Source organism: Canis lupus, chromosome 7 (genome assembly GCF_048164855.1).
Source record: "Canis lupus baileyi chromosome 7, mCanLup2.hap1, whole genome shotgun sequence".
Classification (NCBI taxonomy): Eukaryota; Metazoa; Chordata; class Mammalia; order Carnivora; family Canidae; genus Canis; species Canis lupus.
Window position 1 is genome coordinate 23,881,603 of NC_132844.1, and position 21,640 is coordinate 23,903,242.

The following is a 21,640-nucleotide window of genomic DNA, read 5'->3' on the forward strand; positions in this document are numbered from 1 at the left end:
TAGGTGCTTAATTGATGATTGATATTTGTCAAATAAAAAATGACTGTATCTGTGCCATATGAAATGTACTGTTGTGCATACGGTTACTCATTAAGAGGTGCTGCATATCTGTGTCACACAGCACTTGGTAGTGATGATAAATATTTAGGCGGTTCTCACCCATTCCACAACCAAAAGTCTCTGTCAGTATCACCCATGAAGCTGATTTAATGGCCCTGCAATGGGGAGATAACAACAGCTTGAAAAAACACTGACCCAGAGGATCACTAAGGTCTTTTTTGGCTCTAAATTCTACAATAACCAACAACTGGAAAAACAAAGTGGTGTGCAATGGAATTTGTGGCGACCTGAGCAATCAGAAAGCTAAGGTTAAGGAAGAGTGCCCAATAAGTTGAAGGTGCTTAGAAGGCACTCGGTACAATAAGTTGTAAACCTTGGGTAGCATATTTCAGTCATGTCATCTACTGGTAGTAAATGTGTTAACAAAACACAAGCACTGGACAGTATTAGCCACAAAATCCCTGAGGAACAAGTGGAACAAGTGGTTGTAAGGTTGTAAGAGTTCTGGCCATCTTTGCTGGGCTTCAGTATCCTTAACCCTAAGCCTGACTCAAGTTCACCCCAAGCCACCAGGTCTTTACAACATTCTCAAAAAACCATTTAAGGAAGGACGCTGGGATGGCTCAGTGGTTGAGCATCTGCCTTTGGCTCAGGGCATGATCCCGGAGTCCTGGGATAGAGTCCTGCATCGGGCTCCCCGCAGGGAGCCTGCTTCTCCCTCTGCCTATGTCTCTGCCTCTCTCACAAATAAATAAATAAATAAAATCCTTTTTAAAAAAATTTGAGGGGCACCTAGGTGGCTCAGCCGGTTAAGTGTCTGCCTCTGGCTCAGATCGTGATCTTAGGGTCCTAGGATCTGAGCAGGGAGCCTACTTCTCCCTCTCCCTCCATTCCTCACCCCCCACCTCTTGCAGGAGTGTGTTCTCAGTCTCTCTATCTCTATCTCAAATAAATAAATCTTTAAAAAAATGTAAAGAGCTCACCAAAGCTTCAAATAACTTTCAAAAGATCATGATACACAAAAACTTCCATAGCCCAGCAACCTTCTCGGTTCTTGTAGATAGTCCTCTAAGCTCCCTGCACCCCCTCCTACACCCCCACCCCTAGCTTTCACAGGGGTGAAAGTCCCCATTAAATGTTATCTGATACAATCTTAAGGTATTCTCTTTTCTAAGACATTTTTATATTGATCTGGAATTCTGGAAGACCAAGAAGCTTATAAATAATTTAGAGGAATGAACTTTTAATCATAAAATTTTAGGCACCCAGAGATCAGTAGGCATTTTGAGGAAATCTTTTCTGGACCTCTTCAGAATACACCAACTAGGGAGCCACCTCTCTACCTACTTGAAAGTGAGCCAGCCCTGGCTACAGATATATCAATCCATGGGCAGCTGGCATCCTTAATAATGAACAACTTCCTTCTGTTCTGTCAAGAGCAGAGACAAAGACATGATTCAGGGACACTCAAATTGAATTATTGTCTTTGTTTAAACCTTCCCTCTCGGGATCCCTGGGTGGCGCAGCGGTTTGGCGCCTGCCTTTGGCCCAGGGCGCGATCCTGGAGACCCAGGATCGAATCCCACATCAGGCTCCCGGTGCATGGAGCCTGCTTCTCCCTCTGCCTATGTCTCTGCCTCTCTCTCTCTCTCTGTGACTATCATAAATAAATAAAAATTAAAAAATAAAAAAAAATAAAAAATAAACCTTCCCTCTCAGGCAGAGTTGTCAGCTGCAGCAGCCAGTCCAGAGAAGGAGAAAATTCTCAAATACAAAGCTGTTTAAATGCCCAGACGGTGAACACAAGACTGTCTGCCTCCACCTCCTGCCAGGCCCCCTGGGACTTAGACCCTTCTGGAGGCAATGCCCCAGGCATAGAAAGCTGCCCTGGACGCAGCACCAGGAGGAAGGGAACATGCTTCCACCATGAAAGGGCTGGAAGTCCCCCACCAAGATTACCAATCATCTCACACTCAATAAGAAAACGCCTGTGGAACACAATTTCTGAAATAGAGGTCATAGCCCATTTGTGGGTCTTGAAAATAAGTTAGTGGATCACAAGCAACGTGCTAAAGAATAAAAAAGGGGACGCCTGGGTGGCTCAGGAGTTGAGCGTCTGCCTTAGGCTCAGGGCATGGTCCTGGGGCCTGGGGATCGAGTCCCACATGCCCTCCCTCCTCGTGAGGAGCCTGCTTCTCCCTCTACCTATGTCTCTACCTCTCTCTGTGTCTCTCATGAATAAATAAATAAAATCTTAAAAAAAACAAAAACAAAGACTCAGATTGTTGTTTGTTCTTTGGCCTAAAAATTCCACTTTTAGGAACTGATATGAAAGTAATAACTCTGAATGTCAAAACAGATTTAGTTGTAAAAATATCTAATACCAGGGGACCGGTTAGCAGAGATGATATAGTCATATAATGATGCTGATGCTGAAAACATGATGGTATGCCACAGATATTGAGTGCTTACTTTATACAAGATCCTATTCTATGCACCCAACATAGTATCCCATTTAATTCTCAAGACACTCCAATGTAGTGGGTATTATTATTCTCCCCATTTTACAGAAGAGTAAACCAAGGCACAAAAAAGTGAATTGTCCAGCTAATAAGAGGCAGGACTGAGGTATGAAGCCAGGGTCTGACTCTAAAGTCTGTTGTCTTTGACTCCATTCTCTCGGTGGATCACCAGAAGTCATGTAAAATTATGTAATATCTATGTTACAGAAATATATTCAGGAGGTAGTATGACATGAACAAAGTAGGTTATAAAACATCACATACTGGAACACCATTTTTATAAAATTTTTAAGACTAGCAGGAGATATATACTGGATACTATATATATATATAGTATATATAGTTATATATTATATTATATATACTATATTATACTATATATATTATATATACTATATATAGTATATATATTATATATACTATATATATTATACTTATATAATATAATATAAATATATAAATATGAATATAAATGCTTTTTATATAGTATATATAATTATAATTAATATATAATTATAATATAATAATATATAATTACTATATGGTACAAGACACTATTACTATACAGTATATACATACTTATATATATTTGAAATTTTTTAGGTAAATCATTTGTGTATCTATAAACAACTTATCAATTAAAAAATATGTTCCAGGTACAGTTTAGTTATTGAGAGTTGGATACAAATACAAATTACAGTAAATTTCTGGTGAGGATTTATAACTCATCTCTCTATTCCTTTTTAATAAAAAAGACAATCCTAAGAGAAGGTTTGATGTGGGACTTTGAATTAATAGCACTTCACCGTCAAGTAAAAAGTAACTTAATCACACCAAACAATCTAAGAATTCAGACTCCCCAGGAGTCTTTATTCCAGCCCAAATCCCTTTCTGCCTCATTGAGGCCTCTGGTCTGGCCTCTGACAACTGGCAGGCAGATTTTCAGCCCAGCACCTGCTTCGACAATGACCCCTTCCTGACAGATAGACAGCGCCCAGCAGCAGGGCAGTGTGGTTAGACAGCTGCCTTCCTCTAAGGCAACAAGTCCAGGGCCTCAAAGCCATGCCTGTGGCCACAATAAACCCACTTCATCCCTCTGAGAAAAGGAGGACAAGAAACAAAACTCAAAGCCAACCAAAAAACCCAGGCCTGGCTCCGCACCTGCTTTTGAACAGTATCGGTGCTTTTCTATGCTTAGAGGAGGGAATTGACCCAGAGATATTAGTTCTGCATCCCAACTGCCATGCCATGAGTGTCCTGCCCCAGCATTACTGGGTCTGACTTCACTTCCAACAACACACCATCTAATGCTAAATATGAGATACAGATACTAAATGTAATAGTTCAATGTCACTTCAGATGTTTGAAATGCTCTTTATGAACTCAAGAGAAATAAAGCTGAAAGAATCTTTCAGTTGATTTTGCAGTCAAGTGTTTCCCAGTTGGAGTGCTATTGGCATTTGGAGTGGGCCAATTCTTCACTGGGCTGGGTGGCATTTCTAGATTTCTAATTTCTGGGGTTTCCAACCATTAGCATCCCCCATACTCTGTGACAATTGAAAATGTTCCCCCTTAACATTTCCAAGCACCCCTCAAGGGACATCACCACCCCTGGTTGATACCCATTGATTCAGTCTATCCCTGAGGTCCAAAGAATTTAGTCAATTGTTAAAGCCACTTTGGTAGCTAGACACAGATCCCATATCTCGTAGCACTTAGTATGGTGTTCTTTCCACTGTACCAAACTCTCCTATGCTCACTGGAGCATGAGACACCTACAAATAGACTTCATACTTAATGACAGGATTTATGGATCTAAGACTGATTGAATGAGTTTTCTTTTTAAATTTCATTATGGGTATTCTAATATAAAAGCATAATTCTATTACTATAGTTACTTTAAAAGAGCAAAAAAGTATCTGAACTAACAACCACCAAAGGCTTCAGGACCCATTGTGTACTGAATGGAGTTGTCCTACAAAAAACAGTATCTATGAGACAGAGACAGAAACAGAAACAGAAAGAAGGAGTAGAGGAGTGGAGGGGTGAATCTGGAAACATTTGCATTGTATTATGAAAATATTTTCCTAAAAGCACCATCTCTGCAAGCAGTCAGGAAGGTAAGCCCTATGTGGGATATTTTACCAAATTAAACCCTTTATTTCAAGACTTTTTAAAGATTATTTATTTATTTGAGGGGGGCAGAGAAAGAGAGGCAATCTTAAGCAGACTCCCCTGATGAGTGTAGAGCCCTCCTGAGGGCTTGATTTCCCAACCCTGAGATCATGACCTGAGCAGAAATCAAAAGTCAGATGCTTAATCAACTGAGCCACGCAGGCACCCCTATATCAAGATTTTTTAAAATCAAGATTCTCCTTTAACTCCATCTGGCACTCATTCTCAATGTAAAATCTAAACATATTTTAAATAATTTCTTGCTAGTTCTTAAAGGACTTGGAACAAAATCAGTCCAAAGTATGACATATACCTTTTACCATGTGATAAGAGCACCATAAATTTTATAATTCATGTTGTTACATTTAGGACATTAGAACTACAAAAACTCTTCCACTAAGGTTTCAGAGGGCAGAAAAATCAGCAAATCCCCATTTTTTAGCAGTGATTTATTCATGTGATTTCTTCTAATCTTGTGTAATTTTCCTTTATTTCTCTAGCTTGTAGAGCACATAGTAACATTTCCCTTGAGTTACACAATCTATCATCACTACAAGGGAAGGGAGGGAAGAGGAAAAGTAAGGAAGTTTTAAAGACAGAGGAGGGGAGAGAGAGGGGGAGGGAGCTTGACTCCAGGAAATACAGTGAGAAAAACAGAATTATCCTAGAGAAATTTCAGGTAACATTCAAAAAGTTCTTGTGTATGTACACACATATGGGCAAATGTGATTGTTTCTCTTTTTAGTATTTTTTGTCATTTCAAAAACCTTTTTAGGGCCTATGTCTCTGCCCAGGACAGAGTGAGGTCCAATGAGACCACTCCCACTGTATGTGGCTGGGAGAACTTTCCAGACCACAATCACTGCCCCAAATGGAACAGTTTTACAACACAACTAATGAGGGGACTTACCTCTGCAGCCAGGATGCCCAGGGGCCTCGCTGAAGCAAAGCCTGCAGCCCTTCCCGGCCAGGGCTTTGTGTGGTCGGGAGGCTGGTGGGAGGGTCTGCTGGGACCCGCCTTGGGGCCCTGCGACCATTTACATGTCAATGGTCAAACCAAAGTTCCTCCAACTCCGGTGGCCCGTGCCCCTCCGGGTTGAGAGGACAAGTTTTGTCCTTGTCCCTTTTCCACAGAGCCTTGAATCTGCTGGCTGCCAGCAGGCATTTGGCAAACTCATTATGAGGGATTTGTCACCCTCTTCAAGCCCTGAGCCTAGGTAAATACATCAGCAATCTGCAGGCAGGCTTTTCAAAGGATCCGACGACACCACGCTGGGAGAGATGAATGCTTTAGATAAAATGACAGAATCAGAATTCCAAAGGCAGTCTGGGTTAAAGAAAAATGAGCCAAGAGGAAAAAAGATTTCAGAAAAATAGATGTTACATCTTTCATTTAAACTCAAAAAGCAACTGCTCTGGGGTTTTAGTTTATTTACAAGTCAATATGACACAAAGGTATGAAGTGGATGCCAAAAGCAAACGCACAAACTTAATTTTAGGGTTCATTATCAGAAAGGCAGTATGATGAGCATGGGAGGGATGAAGGAGAATAGATGGTCTGTGTACTCTGTATTCCACAGAGAAGATTGGGCAAACAAGAGAGGAAAAAATTCTAGGGTAAGAAAGAAATGATTTGGACAGGGAGGGGGCGGGGAATGACCATCCTCCATCATCAAAAGGTATAAAGAGTAGATTTATTCTGGGAGCTCCAGACAGCAGAACAAAGGATAGATGGTTGGATGGAGATAGCATCTGCATAACCACAAGAGAGTTTTCTAACAATGAAAATCTCTGGTCCCCATGATTCAGCGGGTAGGGAAGTTTCCCCGCAGGGCCCTGTTCGAGGACTTGCACTAAAGTGCAGGCAGGGGCTCCTGGCATTCTCACCCGGAGGCCAACTGGGCATCCAGGACTTCCCTAGCATCTGATATAAGAAGACTGCCTTGGGTACAGATTCTCAAGATTTTTAGAGCTGGAAACAAAATGACTATGAAATAAAAATATAGATTTTAAAAGGGGCACACAATCTGTGTAATGTAGAAAGACTGATTTACATGGGGCTAGGCCACTCTGCTAATGCCCCGAAACAGTCCAAGCATTAGTCACTTCTGAAATTACACAATGCAGATCCAGGACCCATTTATTATGGTTTGCAAATGCCAAGGTTGGCTCTGGATCCCATTCCCTTACGTTCCTTTTCCTTTCTCTCTCCGTTTCTCAAAAAGCTGCTAATATAATTTAGGTCACTTACAGCACTTACATTTAGAAAATGTTCTACGGTCAATTGAATTTTATGAATATTTCATAGAGCAGAATCTCACTGCTGGTTTTGGACTTAAAAGCAGAGAACAGGAGGGAGTTCCTAGGGAGTGCCTTCTGAATGTATCTGCAAGGGTCTGTGTGGCCCCTGACTGTTCCCCTGGGAAGCTGACCTTTCTGCCCACGTGCTGAAAGAATCGAGAATTGCTCTGAGCCACACTGCCCCCTGGCACTGTTCTGGGTACAAAGCCCACTGGGATGTGACTTCATCCGGCCTCCTCAGAGTAGAAGACAGCACCACTGCTGTCACCACCGCCACCACCACGACCACCACAATACCAAATAACATTGTTGTAAAAGGTATCGACATTCTTATTTTTCTAAAGCCAGCAGAGGAAACACACAAGATATGTATATATAAAATTCCGGCAATTACTGACAAATTAGCCTCCAAGTAGACTGTTCTAATTTATACTCCCACCAACATCATATGGGGGTACCCATTTTCCTACCTGTTTTATCTTTGAGAACTTGATGGGGGCAGGGGTGGAGAGGGAATCTGATTCTTCTTTACTCTGTATTTTATTTCTTGTTAGTGAGGTTAAGCATCATTTTATCTCTTAAATAGCTAGGGAAAAAAAACTGGAGAAACATACCCTAAATTGCAGATCATGGTTGCTTACCTTTGTGGGGTAGAAATACAGGAGACTTACACTTTTCACATTGTGCACTTTTATAATGTTTAAAATATGTATAGCTTTGGGGATCCCTGGGTGGCTCAGTGGTTTAGCGCCTGCCTTCGGCCCAGGCGTGATCCTGGAGACCCGGGATCGAGTCCCACGTCAGGCTTCCAGCATGGAGCCTGCTTTTCCCTCTGCCTGTGTCTCTGCCTCTCTCTGTGTGTGTCTCTCATGAATAAATAAATAAAATATTTTTTAAAAATGTATAGCTTTGCTTCTTTTCTGATTTCAAAAATAAGGGTTTTTTTTAAGATTTTATTTATTTATTCATAGAGACACACACAGAGAGAAGCAGAGACACAGGCAGAGAGAGAAACAGGCTCCATGCAGAGAGCCCGACGTGGGACTCAATCCAGGGTCTCCAGGATCACGCCCTGGGCTGCAGGCAGTGCTAAACCGCTGTGCCACCGGAGCTGCCCTCAAAAATAAGTTTTAAAAAGTAATTAATGAGTGGGGCATTTTAAAAATTACATTGATTATGATTTTACATCAATTAATAAATTTTGTAAAGCAGGCTATGACATAGAAATACAAAAGTGATTAGGGTGTAGTCTTTATTCCTTGATGTTTGTTATCTGGTACTCACACTCACTTTGTTGGTTTCTTGATAAGATTTTATTTTTAAGTAATCTCTCCATCCTATATGGGGCTTGAACCCGCAACCCCAAGATCATGAGTTCCATGTTCCATCGACTGAGCCAGACAGGCACTCCTTGTACTCACACTCACTTTTATTTCTCTGTTTTTTTAAGGTTTTGTTTTTAAGTAATCTCTACACTCAACATGGAGATCAAACATAAAACCAGCCAGGTGCCCCTCACACTCACTTTTAAAATGAAGGAAACAATGCAGTACTTGCTAATGAACTCCTCTCAAGGAGACACAATACCATCACCTCTGATGTGGCTCATTCACATGTCTATAATCCCAACATGTCACCATGATTGCAATTCTTTTTGTTATTCTATTATAGTAGATATGCTACCACCATAAGAGGGATTTGGAGTCTAGCAGAGTGGAGAGTACAAGAGTCATTGTAAAAGCAGTTCAGGAAAGAAATGAAACAGCTCACTCCAAAGGCTGATCTTCTGAGATAGTTACATTTCAGATAGACGGTGAGTCTTATTAAGAGAGTATAACCAGAGGCCAGTACACACACTTACCTGCTGGTTAGAAACCATGTGGGGCTTCTTGATGGGACAATGCCCTTCAAGCAGGTTTTTTCAGATGAAGAAAGGAACCCAAGGAGTAGTTCTTTCAACCCAAGTGATACAAATGACACGTTGGTTCCTAGTAAGGGTTCAGTCTCCAAAAAAGGAAAACATTGAACTCTATTTTCCCAGACTCCAAAGTATATAAAGACTATAATAAATCAAATCGATCTGTTAATAAATTTCACTTGATTAATAATGGGAATATAGATCAGTATTTCTGAAAAACAATTTGACCTTTTTGATAACGTAATTCTATTTCTAGAACTCTATCACTAAGGAAATAATTCTAATTATAGAGAAAGCTTCAAGCAAAAAAAGATGTACATTATATGATTATTTATAACAGCAAAACACTGGAAACAGAACGTCAGGGAAACTTCTATCCCGTAAAAGAGTAGAATTCAATAAATCAGGAAACCTCCATCTGATAGAATATTATTTTACCCTAAAAATGATGTTTCAAGGTTCATAATCCTCATCTTAGTAATGCATTACTGGGGATCTACTCTATAGAAATAGTCCAAAAACAAAAGAAATTGCAAATACCCTAATGCTCAAGAATAGAATAAATAGGCTCCTATTGGTTCTTCAAAACTCAGCTTGAGTGGTAATTCTTGAGGAGAAGTCTGCCCTCACCCTGGCCCAGTTCTGGGCTCCTAGGATGCTCTATGCATTGCCCATCATAGCATGACTCCAGGTCATGTTATGTGCCGATCTCAGCACCTTAAAGACAGGGAACGTGACTTCACTGACTTAGTATTCCCAACATCTGGCACAGTTCCTAGCACAAAGTATTTATCCAAATGTCTACATCATGTAAGATGATACAGTCAGGGTATTGGTTTGCTAGGGCTGCTATAACCAAGTACCACCAATAGGATGGCTTCAACAAACAGAAATTTATAGTCTCACAGCTCTGAGGCTCTAAGTCTGAAATCAAGGTGCCAACAGGTTCAGTTCCTTCTGAGAGCAGTATGAGAAGGGCCCCTCTCAGGCCTCTCTTCTTGGCTTGTAGCTGGCCATCTTCTCCATCTGCGCTCAGCATGTTCCCTGTGCATATGTCTGTCTCCAGATTTCCTCTTTCTATAAAGATGCCTGTCATATGGCATGGCAAGTCTAATGACTTCATTTTAACTTGATGACTTCTGCAGAGACCTTATCTCCAAATAACGTCACAATATAGGGTAATGAGAGTTAGGACTTCCACATAGGAAGTTTTTGGGGGGGACACAATTCAACCTCTAACAATCAGCAAATTTAGAGATTTATAAGAGTTCACAACAAAAGGAAATACTTATTTCATAATGGCTAATAGAAAAAAGAGTTAGGTATATTTATGTATACAACAAGAGTTCTTAATTTGGATCCTTTTTTTTTTTTTTTTAAGATTTTATTTATTTATTCATAAGAGACACAGGCAGAGGGAGAAGCAGGCTCCATGCAGGGAGCCTGACATGGGATTTGATCCTGGATCTCCAGGATCACACCCTGGGATGAAGGCAGCACTAAACCACTGAGCCACCAGGGCTGCCCTTAATTTGGATTCTTAAAGACTTTTAAAAGGGTCCATGACCATCCCAAACTTAGAACCATTGATGGTATAATATCTCAATTTTTTTTTAATATGAAGGTAATAAATGAAAATATTAAAGGTATTTGCTGCTGGGTAATAGGATTATGGATGTTTGGGATTATTTCCCAATTTCCTATAACAGTTTCAAATTATTTTTATAGTTGAGAAAATAAACATCTTTCACTTTTTTTATAAAAGGAAAAAAATTTAATTTAAACCCTTTTAAAAGGATTTGGAAATATCGAAAAATGAACATGTTTTACACAAATAGTATAGTTTATAAAACAAAGAAATAAAATATTAAGAAAAGGCAAGAAGGAAATCTATGATAATGCTCACAGAGTTCATTATCAGAGGTTATAGGAAGAGTTCTGTGTATGCCTTCTTATTTTTTGTGTTTTCCTAATTTTTTTAAAGACTTTATTTGAGATAGAATGCAGGGCCAAGAGAGCATGAGCGGTGGGGGAGGGGCAGAAGGAGAGGGAGAAGCAGGCTCCCCACCCGGCAGGGAGCTAATGTCCCAGGGTTATTCCATGACCCTGGGATCCTAACCTGAGCCAAAAGCAGATGCTTAACTGACTGAGCCACCCAGGAGGCCCCTTAATTTTTTTTGTAATGAACTATATTACTCTCATAACCAGAACCAACAAATCTTAGTAGTTAAGAATATGCAGTTTAAGTATTTGGTTGTATATTAAATCTTCAATATTAAGGACATATTTAGCAAATCATTGATACAGTAACATAATGCAGTATTATGCAGCTTTTAAGTGACCGTTATGAAAGGTATGTAGAAACGGAAAACTGCTCATGTGAAAAAACTAAAATATGAAAACACATATACACTAATTATGACTGGTAAAATTTATACATGTTGATGATAATTTGCAAAACTAAAAATCTTTTAAGAGTAGGATTATGCATTATTTTTAAAGAATCTTTAATACAATTATATTTTCATTTTAAAAGTACTTATGAAAATGTTCTTTTCTAAGAGTATTCGTATCTTGTTTAACACTGCCTACAACAGCTCATCACCATTCCAAGAATCAACTTCTGAATTAGAAAAAAAGCAGGCAAAACCTCAGGCTTGAGTGGCTCCCCTCCTCCACCCAGACACCCCCCCACTCCCCCCCGCTGTCATTCACTACAAGCAGCTGCTCTCATTGTCACTCGTACATGGGTAGCACCTTTCTAGGGGACAACTTGGCAGTATCTGTTAAAGCTGTATGTGTTCACTTCCTTTGAGCATTTCCATGTGTGGGAATCTGTTCTGCAAAAACAATTCTACATATGTACAAATGCAAAGGTAACAAGAGCGAACAGTTCGTCTATTGGTAGGGTGGTCCTTCGTAGAGGGGTTTGAGGGAGGGACAATTTCATTTAGAAAAGCTGCAGACAGACCTACAATAACCCACTAAATGAAAAACCCATGCAGCTTTGATTTGCTGCCCAGTTTATCTATTTCCTTTGATGTCTTTATTACTGGCAACTGACCAGAAACAAGGGTGCTGATTCAACTCTCCATGTTCCAATCACAAGCATGCCGGTACAGATACTGACATACAGATTCAACTGAAATAAGTGGGTTTTAGATTGCTTTCTTACCTCCCAACTTCACAAACAGAATTTAGAGTATAGCAACACTTCATATGAAAACAATGATGGAACAAGAGCTGTATGTGCTCTCATCTTTTCCTATTTTTGTTTAAATAGGAAATGTCCAGATCCTAAGTTCAGGCTCCCAGGATTTGTTTCCTAAATAAGCTGTGTTTCCATGTATCTACTCTCATTTACATAGAGAGTGTTAGGGTTATTGCTTTCTGGCAATTTATAAACAAGATAAATTTCTCACTTTACGTTGACTTTCTTTTATGGTTGACTGACTCGAAGTACCGAAATTCTGATCAGGTCAAGAATACAGTTAAATCAGATCTCTTCAGTGTAGGCTACAAAGGAAGCAAAAGAAATTAACACTAGGTTTGTCTCTGGAATATATTCATTGTAACAATGTACTGGGGAATTTTTCAGATTAACTAAAAAGAGGGAAAAATTCTATAAATTACTGATATTTTAGTTCCTCCAGATGAAAATGTCTTCATGAACTCTGATGGTATCTATTTCTGGACCACTGTTACGTTCAGATCATGACCTGAACCAAAACCAAGAGTCTGACACTTAACTGACTGTACTACCCAGGTGCCCCTATTCACAATAACAACTTCCAAAAAGTACAATACAAATAAAGACATATGCACCCCTATGCATATTCACAATATGCATTCACATTCACTATTCACAATAACCAAGATATGGAAGCAACCCAAGTATCCATTGATAGATGAATGGATAAAGAAGTTCTGGCAGACAGATAGATACACACACACAATGAAATATTGCTCAACCATAAATAGAGGTCGCTATGGCAGCACATATGGCTCTCGTTCCATTTATGCTTGGGCATAAATAAGAATGAGATTTTGCCATTTGCAACAACATGGATAACTGTAGACTGTATTATGCTAAGTGAAGTAAATCAGAGAAAGACAAATGACATATGATTTCACTTATGTATGGAACATAAAACGTAAAACAAATGAACAAAGAAACAAACAAACATAGAAAACAAACTGATGGTTGCCAAAAAGGGAGGTGGGTGCGGGGATAGGTGAAACACATAAAGATAGAAACTTGCAGTTATAAAATAAGTCACAGAGATGAAAAGTATAGCATAAGGAATATAGTCAACAATATTGCAATAATGTTGGTAACAGATGGTGACTACACATCACTGTGAGCACTGAATAATGTATAGAATTGTTGAATCACTATGTTGTATACTTGAAAGTAATATAACACTATGGTGATTATACTTCAGCAATTTAAAAAAAAGTAAAATACACCTAAAGAATGAATTTAATAAGAAATGGCAGTCTCTATGAAGACAACTAAAAACTGCTGAGGAATGTACGTGAAAGATGACTTAACAGGAAAACAAATCTCGTTCTTAGATAGGAAAACTCCTTAAAGGAGTGAGTCTATAGCTCAAATTTCTCTCCTCCTCTCCCTTAAGTCTACTCCATTCAGGCTTTCACTCTGTCACTCCACTACAATTGCTCTTATCAAGGTCACTGGTGATCTGCACATTGTTGAACTCCAACGTCATTTCTCAGTTCTCCACTAACTAGATCCCTAGCATCATTTGAGGAAGTGAATCCTTTGTCCTTGATGTTTTTGGCTTCCAGGAAAACACATGCACACACACACACACATACACACACACACACATTCTCTCTCTCTCTCTCTCTTTCACCTAGTTGTCTTCCTATCTTTCTGGCCATTGCTCCCCATGCTTTTTAGCTTGCTTCTCCTTATCTCCCCATATGTAATGTTAAGCAGTCCCAGGACTCAGTCCTTGGGCCTCCAATATATCCATACTAATTCTTTAGGTGTCTCATGCAGTCTCATGGCATCAATTACTTTCAAGTGCTGATAACTCCAGCATTTGACTTTTTACCCTAGATTTCTCCTCTACACTCTAGACCCCTCTGACCTTGTTTCCTATTCTTCTATGCACAGTTCTAATCACAATGGCCACTCTTCCTCTTGTTTGAAAATACTAGTGTGTGCTCACCCCAGGACCTTTGCATTTGCTGTTTCCTCTACCTAGAATGCTCTTTCCCCAGGCATTCACATGGCTTGCTTCCTCCCTTCCTTCAGAACTTTACCCAAGAGATTCCTCAATGAGGTCTTCCTGACCATTTACACAAAGTACACAAAAATACTTATATTCCCCTTTTCCTCTTTATCACTTTTGGCCACATAATATCTTGTATTACTTACTTTTTATGTTCATACTCAGCCTCTCCTCTAATACACATCTCCTGAAAGAAACTCTAGATCAGAGTTATCAAATAGAAATATAACTGAATCTGAGTCTCACATGCAACTTAAAATTGTTGCACATTTAAAATTTAATATAGCTAATATTAAACACATAAAAAGCAACAAGTAAAATTAATTTTATATTTTATCTTACTCAATATATCACTTCAACATGCACCACTCACAACATTTAAATGTTGATCAGTAACCACGTGTGGCTACCATATTGGATGGTACAGCTCTAGAATGTAAGCTTCATCAATGGCAAGGCTTTGTGTGGATTTTGTGACTAGCAAATGCTTAGTGCACAGCAGGCACTACATACATTTCTTTGAAAGAGTGAATGATTCAGCATTACATTGACTCTCCACCCAATAATCCATACATTCAATATAATCCCAAACAACAGGTATTTTGTTTAATTAATTAATTTTTAAAAGATTTCATTTATTCATTCATGAAAGACAGAGAGAGAGAGGCAGAGACACAGGCAGAGGGAGAAGCAGGCTCTATGCAGGAAGCCTGATGTGGGACTCGATCCCAGGACTCCAGGATCGCACCCTGAGCCAAAGGCAGATGCTCAACCGCTGAGCCACGCAGGCATCCCTTGTTTAATTTATTTTTAAGAGGAGTAGGCAGAGGGATAGAGAGAATTGTACGCAGACTCCACACGAAGCATGAAGCCCAACGTGGGGCTCAATTTCCCAACCCTGAGATCATGACCTGAGCTGAAATCAAAAGTCTGAAACTTAAGTGACTGAGCCACCTAGGCATTGCCAGATATTTTTAACTTACAAAAGATTTTAAAGATTAACTGTAAAGCAAGCATGGGAGGACAGAAAGAAAAACTCTGAAAATAATAAAAACAGAAAGGTTGTTACCTATTACAAATTATAAAAATAAAGATAAAAATATAAATGTTGGGGCAGCCCGGGTGGCTCAGAGGTTTAGCGCCGCCCTCAGCCCAGGGCCTGATCCTGGAGACCCAGAATCGAGTCCCATGTCGGGCTCCCTGCGTGGAGCCTGCTTCTCCCTCTGCCTGTGTCTCTGCCTCTCTCTCTGTGTCTCTCATGAATGGATAAATAAAATCTTAAAAAATATATACATATATAAATGTTTAGTATATGTATTATATGAAAATGAATGATAGAGGACCTAGGTGGCTTAGTCAGTTAAGTATTCACCTTAACTGACTCCAGACATGATCCCGGAGTCCTGGGATGGAGCCATGCATGTGGCTCCCTGCTTAGTGGGGAGTCTGCTTCTCCCTCTCCTTCTGCCCCTCCCTGCCCTGCTCATGATCTCTCCCTCAAATAAATAAATAAATAAATAAATACACAAATAAAAGATAATTCTAAAAATAAAACCATAAAAACATCAAAAGAAAATACAGACTAATATGTTTCAATATTAGGAGTCAGAGAAGTCGTTTTCAACTAATCATAAAAGCCAAAAATTTAATAGGAAAGTTATAACAGATATTTGTAACATGAATAATATTTTTTAAGTTTTTACAAATGAATAAAGACAAAACATTCAAATAGTAAAATGAATAAAGGATGTGATTAGGCAGTTCCACACCTATATTATAGGACAGGAATTATTCGAACTCAGGACCCTAGAAGACTACAGTAAATAGTGGTCAGTCTAGGGACGCGTGGGTGGCTCAGGGCTTGGGCATCTGCCTTCAGCTCAGGGCCTGGTCCCGGAGGGCCTGGATCGAGTGCCACATCGGGCTCCCTGCATGGAGCCTGCTTCTCCCTCTGCCTATGTCTCTGCCTCTCTCTGTGTGTCTCTCATGAATAAATAAATAAAATCTTTTTTTAAAAAAAGAGTTATCATATGTTAAAAAAAATAGTGGTCAGTCTAATTGAAGGAACATTCACACACATATTAACTTACAAAATGATATTCAACCACAGTCTTGAAATGTAAAAACATTTTGTAAACCATAAAACTGGCAAAGATTAGGATGATTTGACAATATCCTTATAATAAGTTTGTGTGTAGCATTGTGTGTTTGTGATCTTCCTTTGTTTCTCTTTCTCTGGAGAATCCTAATGAATAAAACTATTGTGTTAGTTACATAAGTTAAAAAAAACAGGAACAAATAAATGTACTCATCAAAAGGTAGTAAATTAAATAACTTTGATCAATGGAATATTTTATAGTCATTTACAGTAATGATGAGAATGATCATGAATTGATTTGGAAAGATATTCCTGATATATTGTTGATTTTTTTTTAATTTATTCGTGAGAGACACAGAGAGAAGCAGAGACATAGGCAGAGGGAGAAGCGGGTTCCCTGTAGGGAACCCAATGCGGGACTCAATCCCAGGACCCCAGGATCACACCCTGAGCCAAAGGCAGACACTCAACCGCTGAGCCACCCAGGTGCCCCAATTGTTGATTTTTTTTTTAAAGCCGGTTATACAACAGCATGAATAGTGTGATATGAAACTGTATACCATTGGTGAAAGTGTGTGTGTATGTGTGAAATGGGATAGGATGTTTAGTGAAAGGCAATTTATCTCTCTGGACAATGGCATTTTGGATGATTTTAACCCTCTTCAATTTCTGAATTATTTGCATTTTTCTCCAATAAGCTTGTTTGTCAGGAAAATCAACAAAGCTATTCTCTTTCATTAAAAGAAAATTCATGAAGGGAAGAGCCATGGTTGCAGCAGGAAGGAGATTTGGGTAAAGAGAGAGTTTGGGGCAGTTGTTTTACAGTAGGAGAAATCAGACTGTTAATGAGGAAAAGAATGAAAAGTGGGTGAGTGGGTGAGTGTCTCTCAGGCAAGAGACATAAAGGTATATAATATAAAAATAATTTCAGATGAGTGACACAGGAGCTGCAGATTTGGAGGAACGCTGCTCACAGGGTAGGGGGTGGGATCTGGAAAGAAATGCTGGAGGAAATGGTGTCACTTCCACAGTGGGTCAGAGTTCTCTGCAGAAGATGGGTGGTAAGAAAAGTGTTGCCTGTTCAACTGGCAGGCCACTCAGATCAACAGAGCATAATTTTAGGGTCAAGGGACAGCAAATGATGATGAGACCAGAAAAGTAATCTGGAGCTGATGGTAAAAAGGCTTGAAGAGGCTAAGGACTTTAATCATAACTCAGCAGGAATTTAGGAGAGCTGAGCAGTGCAGTGACATACTCCTAATGGTGCTTAGCACACATTAATCCAGTAGCTACTTGTTGGATTTACAGATTAAAGGAACTAGACTGTGGAGGCAAGGAAAGCTCAACGAAAGAGCCAACGTGACAGAGACATGAACTAGAGTTGTGAATTAAAATGACAGCAACAGAAGTGAAGAGTGCCATGTACAGCCTGGTAGTAGAAGTCTATTTACAGTATGAACCATTTGACATCCATAACCTGGGGAAATCTCATCAAGACAAGGTTGAGTGGATTATATGAATCTATGATATCTATCATTTTGCATTAAGAATTTTACTCAAATACTCCACTTTATTTTATTTTATTTTATTTTATTTTATTTGAGAGAGAGAGAGAGCACAAGGGATGGGGAGCAGATGAGGATACAGAGGAGGAAAGAACCTCAAGAAGTCTGGGCACTGAGCACGGAGCCTAGAACCCAATGCAGGGCTTGACTTTCAACCCTCAGATCATGACCTGAGCTGAAATCAAGAGTCACATGTTTAACTGACTGAGCAATTCAGGTGCCTCTCAAATACCCCCATTTTATAAACAGGTGTTTCCTCTTCTCTTTCTGTAACTTACTGAGTGGGGTATAAGAAAATGAGGCAGTAATAATGAACAGTTATCCTAAAGAAAATCCAAAATATAAGAGACAGCTCTAGTGCCTCATTTAGAAAGAGTTGACTTTATAAGAGAAGTCTCAGGCAATATTCATTACGCATGAAGTGATAGATAAAACAGCCCCAGTACAGGAGGGTGGAGAAGTTAAAAGATGCATGCTAAGGAAGGGAGAATTAGAAAGAAACAAGCTTGTAATAGAAATTTTTACAAAACGATGTGCCTTGAAAATTTCTCAAAATACTAAAAATTCTAGGGCAGCCCGAGTGGCTCAGCGGTTTAGCGCCGCCTTCCACCCAGGGTGTGATCCTGGAGACCCGGGATGGAGTCCCACATCGGGTTCCCTGCATGGAGCCTGCTTCTCCCTCTGCCTGTGTCTCTCTGCCTCTCTCTCTCTCTCTGTGTCTCTCATGAATAAATAAATAAAATCTTAAAAAAAAATACTAAAAATTCTAAATTCAGATTAAGCAGCCAAATACTATAAAAATCACTTAAGTTAGCAGGAAAAGTCATTACCACTCAGAAAAACTGAAACTAAAAAAAAAAGAAAAGAAAGAAAAGAAAAATTGAAACTCAAAATTTAATTCTAAGCAACCTGCACATTCAATCAAAAAAGAACATATTTGTTATGCCTAAATCAATAACATCTAAATATTTATAAATAATATTGGTGGGAACCCTGGGTGGCGCAGTGGTTTGGTGCCTGCCTTTGGCCCAGGGCGCGATCCTGGAGACCCGGGATCGAATCCCACGTCGGGCTCCCAGTGCATGGAGCCTGCTTCTCCCTCTGCCTATGTCTCTGCCTCTCTCTGTGTGTGTGTGTGACTATCATAAATAAATTTTTAAAAAATTTTTTAAAAATAATATTGGTGCCTGCTTCTCCCTCTGCCTGTGTCTCTGCCTCTCTCTTTGTGTCTGTCATGAATAAATAAACAAATTAAATTTAAATTAATAATAATATTGGTAAGAACTCGATTTTTGCTCACCTGATTTATATAGATTTTACATATTTCCCCATAGTCTATTCACATTTTTAAATAAAAGGTTATAGGTAATACAGAATATTTCATTAAACTTTGAATAAAAAAATATCCCAACAGGTGAGGTAAAAACTCTCATCACCTACTAGGTAAGATATGAATATTTAGACTCCCCAACCAGAACTTCATAAGTGTCCTTAAAGATAAAGAGGGTAAACTATTAAGAAAAAAATCATCTGTGAGACCCAAAGTCATAGATGCCTGATGTGAGTTACCTTGTGGTTTTTAGGGGGCTTTTCTGCTCAGTGTTAATGCCTGCTTAGACATTTGGGGGGATTTGCAATGGGAGAGGCTTGGGAGATAAAGAATGTGGAACAACAGACACACTGCCACATGAACTCCAAACTCCATCAGTGTAACAGGAATTTCTGCAGTTGTTTTAAATTGCAAAATGTATTTATAGGTATGAATAAAGTTTCAAACTGCACTAATGGAATTCACTTCAGCTCCAGGTTTCACAAAACTATATGTTTCCTGTTCAAGCCTCAAAATGCTACACGGATGAATGAGTCCCCCAACATGAGATGCTTTCAGCAGTTATGTGTGCAGGAGGCCTGAGCAACAATGACCTTCCCTATAGAGGGTGAGCTCTTGTGATACTCTTCAAAGAGGATCAGTGAAGCGTAAATCTTTTTCAAGAGTTCCAATCTTTCTAAGAATCCCATCTTTCAAGTGATTTGGATACTAAACATTATGTTCTCAATTCTAGCATCACAAAAATCTATGCACCACCATCTTGACTTTTGACCTGTCCCCTTTTTTTTTAAGATTTTATTTATTTATTGATGAAAGACACAGAGGGAGAGGCAGAGACATAGGCAGAGGGAGAAGAAGGTTCCTGCATGGAGACTGATGTAGGACTCGATCCCAGGACTCCGGGATCACAACTTGAGCCAAAGGTAGATGCTCAACCACTGAGCCACCCAGCTGGCCCCTATACAGTGAGTCCTTGAATAAATACCTGGCATAAACATTGCGGCAGACTACAAAAGCTTAAATACTAAGACAGTGTCCAATAAGTATCTGAGGAATCTACCAAGACATCACAGGTGTAGCATGAAATAGGATTCATAATATCTAATCAAAATGAATTAAAAAAAAGAATTAAGTATATTTCACCCAAAACAAACTACAAACCATAATAAATCAACTTACCAAAAGTATCTGTTGTACTCAGAAGGGGGGAATAAAAGACTTCCCTGTTGTATCAATAAATAATATGCTATGTATTATAAATATCAACTGATTTGTAGTTTTTCTCTTAGAGAATTTATGGATGAAGCTTAATTAACCAAGTTCAACGCATTAGATTCATTGGCAAAGTTGCTAAAATTTTACTTTGTGGGGAAAAATCTCAAGAAGGCCAATCAACACCTTTTCATATACAGATCTCTTGTAAACAGATAATTTACAAAAAAGTGAATACTTTAAAAAAGTGCCCACGAAATTCACAGGCATTTCACACACAGAGAAGAAAATGGAATTCAAGAGCTAAAAACCATATACAAATGTTCAGCTTTCTTCATGATCAAACAAAAATAAAATAATAAAGATATAATTTTCTTGCCCAGAAAATGGAACATTAAAAAATTAGAATAATGAATACTGACAGGAGGGCAAAGAAAACAAACACGTATTGCAAGTAATATTTCTGGAAGGCAATTTGGCATTATGTGTCAAAGGCTTTAAAAATATAAATAATTACCTTTTCCTTCAGCAATTCCATTTCTCGTTAAGGAAAGTAGCTTCAAGAGTGAGATTAACATACAAAAACGTTTATTGAAGCATTACATGTAAAAGTGAAAAACTGGAAGCCACCTAAAGCTTCAATAATATGGGAACAGTTTAATAAACTGAAATATATTCAATATATTCCATTCAGTGTAGTTCTGTCTTTCAAAAAAGAATGATGTAGAAAACTGAGTAGTATGGGAAAAGGCTCATGACATAATTATTAAGGGGAAAAAGTTACAAAATATCATGGAGAGTATAATCTCAAAGATGTATACAAAAAATATATATGAGGATATATACCAATGTAGTAATAGTAGTTAACCATAGATGGAAGATTGGAGATCCTAATCTTTTCTGCTAAATTTCCATATTATCTACTTTCCTACAATGAATATGTATTAATTTTGTGACTAAGTACTTTACCCATAACAATCCAAAAAAGGTAGATAATATCAATTATCTCCATTTTACTTTTGTAAATATTTTATTTATTTGAGAGAGAGAGCATGAGAGAGAGAGAGAGAGAGAGAGAGAGAGCACGCGCATGAGCAGGGGGGAGGGGCAGAGGGAGAAGCAGATTCTCTGCTGAGCAGGAAGCCTGATGCAGGACTAGATCCCTAGACCCCTGGATCATGACCCAAGCCAAAGG

The 21,640-nt window shown here is 39.0% G+C and overlaps 1 protein-coding gene across 6 annotated transcripts in view; it reads right to left on the reverse strand.

The window, feature by feature from the left end:
* Positions 1-21,640, reverse strand: part of ANKRD6 (ankyrin repeat domain 6) — a 197,755-nt gene that overhangs the window by 145,713 nt on the left and 30,402 nt on the right. Inside the window, exon 1 of one of the 6 annotated variants that reach the window (XM_072832068.1) lies at positions 5,668-5,826. The exons of the other annotated variants lie outside the window; for them this stretch is intronic. The gene's annotated coding sequence lies outside the window, so the exon portion shown is untranslated. Of the gene's footprint in view, positions 1-5,667; positions 5,827-21,640 lie in introns of those variants that run through there. 6 annotated transcript variants of the gene reach the window in all.